This window comes from Lygodium microphyllum, chromosome 10, assembly GCF_053477565.2.
Source record: "Lygodium microphyllum isolate KBCC chromosome 10, Lygodium_microphyllum_v1.1.10, whole genome shotgun sequence".
NCBI lineage: Eukaryota > Viridiplantae > Streptophyta > Polypodiopsida > Schizaeales > Lygodiaceae > Lygodium > Lygodium microphyllum.
In genome coordinates this window covers 78,738,156-78,741,291 of record NC_141144.1, presented here as the reverse complement: position 1 = coordinate 78,741,291, position 3,136 = coordinate 78,738,156, and positions in this window count along the sequence as shown.

Below are 3,136 nucleotides of genomic sequence, written 5' to 3'. Positions count from 1 at the left end.
ACATGTACCATCAATTATAAAGAATTTAGTATTTGTTAGCAAATTGGTAGAGTGAGGGGTTACATATTCCATTAAATGCAAAATGTTATTTTATAGAAGACTTTAATGATAAGTGTAGGTTGATCACAAAAGGAAGTGTAGGTTGGCCACATATTCACTTTCTCGGGCAAGTTACTCATGAATATATGTGTGCATCGCGTGGGTTTAAAATAAAGTATATTTAAAATACCAATTTTATACGTTTGTTACATAGAGAAGGGTGTAATATAAAAGGGTTATTTACAAATTGAATAGAAAATGGTTATATTTTATTTTTAAAAATATCATAAATAAGGATATTTATAAATAGGCCTTGAATGCACTTGATGTAGGGGATATACATGTAGTAACTTCCCCGAGTTCACTTTAGATGCTGAAATTCCTATTATGAATGCTACTATATATTCTAAAGAAAAAGGAGTGATTGTAGACATTAAAATATGACATAGGCATATTTGACATGTAAATGTGCAAAGGCTGAAATTAATGTAGTCCAAGGGTTTGGTTACAGGGTTGCCTACTTTTAGAGTTACACGGTTTCACAAAGTGTGTGAGGCATGTTAGTTTGGTAAGCAAGCAAGACAACATTTTTTGCATGATAGAGATGTGAGCAGAAATATAGTTAATGTTGTGCATACACATGTTTGGGGGCCTACCCAGAACATATATCTTGGTGGTAGTAAATACTTTGTCACATTTATTGAAGATTTTTCAAGAAAACTATGGGTATATTTCATAAAGAAAAAGAGTGATATATTTGAGAACTTCAAAACATTCAAGGCTACTGTTGAAATAGAAACATGATTGAAAAGAGTGATATATTTGAGCACTTCAAAATTTTCAAGGCTATTGTTGAAATAGAAACATGCTTGAAAGTTAAGTGCTTGAGATCAGATGAAGAGAGAGAGTATTTCTCTAATGAGTTGAGTGACTTTTTTGAGGTCTCATGGGATAAATAGACAAATTACTTTTGCAAGTATACTCTATAGTAAATTGGGGTTGCAAGAAGGAAAAATAGACATATTGCAAAAGTTATACGAGCATTGATGGTTGAAAAAAATATGCCAAAATACTTTTGGTCTGAAGTTTCTCATACTCTTATCTATATTATAAATAGAACTCCCATCATTGCAATTCATGGGATGACCCTCAAAGAATGCTTTATAGGCAAAAACCCTAATGTGTCACACTTGAAAGTGTTTAGCTATATTGTATACGTTTATGGTTGTCGTATCTCCACTGAAATGTCCTCCCTGTGATTCGACCGTGTGCCTATGTGAGTAGAGTTGGCCTGCTATCAGGTGATAGGGTTGGATCTTTAGGATGAGCTGCCTAAGTCAGGCCTTTTTTGTCGGTTGTTTAGGTAGTCCATGATCAAGCACTTGGAATATGTCGTCTACCCAATACAATGTCATGTCGGCCCTAAAAAAAACTTTTTTGTTGGATAAGCGGAGTAGATGCACATCCGGCAATTCATCCACAATGCCTAGTCCAATAGCTTCTCCTGTGGGGATGCGAGACATATGCTCATCCATGTAGTGTTGCTTCCCTTTATGTACCACCACGGAGAAGTCAAATTCTAAAAGCAAAAGTAGCCATTGAGTGATGCATCCCATGTAGCACAAGGTTTATTAACAAGATATAATAGGGCTTGATGGTCAACAAAGAAGGTAAAAGGTGTAGCCAAAAGATAATGCCAAAATTTATTTACAGCAAATACCATGGCCAAACCCTCTCTCTCCATTGTTGAGAAATTCATTTCGGTCTCTGTGAGTTGTCTGCTAGCAAAGCTCATTGGTAATCTAGGTTGTGTTCACCAGGTTGGCACAACACAACTCCTATTGCAAAATTTGAAGCATCAATGTGCACATGGAATGTGAGTGTGTGATCTGGGGCTTGTAGAATTAGTGCATGGTTAGATCTTTTTTCAGTTCCTCATATACGCATTGGCATTCTTCAGTCCATTCCAATATGATCAACAGCTTGTATAGAGGTCTCGTAATCAATGCATAGTTCAATACAAACCATTGATAATACCCTGTATGGCCTAAGAATCACTGAATGCCCTCGTAATCAGTTGGGGGTGGAAGATTGAGAATGACCCTGATCTTTGAGAAATCTATGGCAATGTCGTTCTTTGACACCACGTGTCCTAGGATGCATCCATGCTTCACCCAAAACTAGTACTTCAAGGGGTTCAATGAGAGATGATATAGTTGACACCATTCAAAGACCCGCTCAGAGTTTGTCTAATTGTTCCCTCCAAGTAGAGTGAACACACAAGTCATCCACAAAGACCTCTAGCTCCTTCCTAAGCATGTATTTTAATATCGTGAATATTACTAGTTGGAAGGTGGTCGGTGCAATCCAAAAGGCATGACTATGTAGGCAAAGAGGCCGCATTTAGTAGCGAACACGGTCTTATGTCTATCATTAGGATGCACTTGCACCTGATTGTATCCAGAGAAGCCCTCCAAAAAACTGGAGGCCTCTTTGCTAGCCACTCTCTTGAGCATGTGCTTGGTGTATGACAATGGATAGTTTTCTCTCTTCATAGCCACGTTCACCTTCTTGTAATTGACGCACACTCTAATCCTTCCATTCTTGTTCAATACGATGACTATGGGTGAAACCCAGTCTGTGTGCTCAATTTTGTAGATGAATCGTACTCTCATTAGCTTGTCAATTTCTTCTTTGACGGCGTGGGCATGCTTTGGATTTATGGGATACGGTCGTTGTTTGATCGGTGTTGCGTCTGGTGTCATGGGTATGTTGTGAGTCACTACACTCGGGACTACCCCTTTGAGCTCCTCTAGGAACCAAGAAAAGATGTTTATATACTCTCATAAAAGAGCTCTGACTTTCTTCCTCTTCCTCAATCAAGTCATTGACTATAAGGCCTGGTCGAGGTGTCTCCCCTTCTCGGGCTAAATTGATATCCTTAACCTTGGTGGGTTCTTCGATTGGTTCACTTGTTACCCTTGTCATTTGGCTCCCAACAAGTTCACTACCATATCACCTTTTTTGAATTTTGTGAATTGCTTTAGTAGGTCTTGCTGTTTCCACTGCACTTCTGCTTGCACGTCCTTAGGCAGCT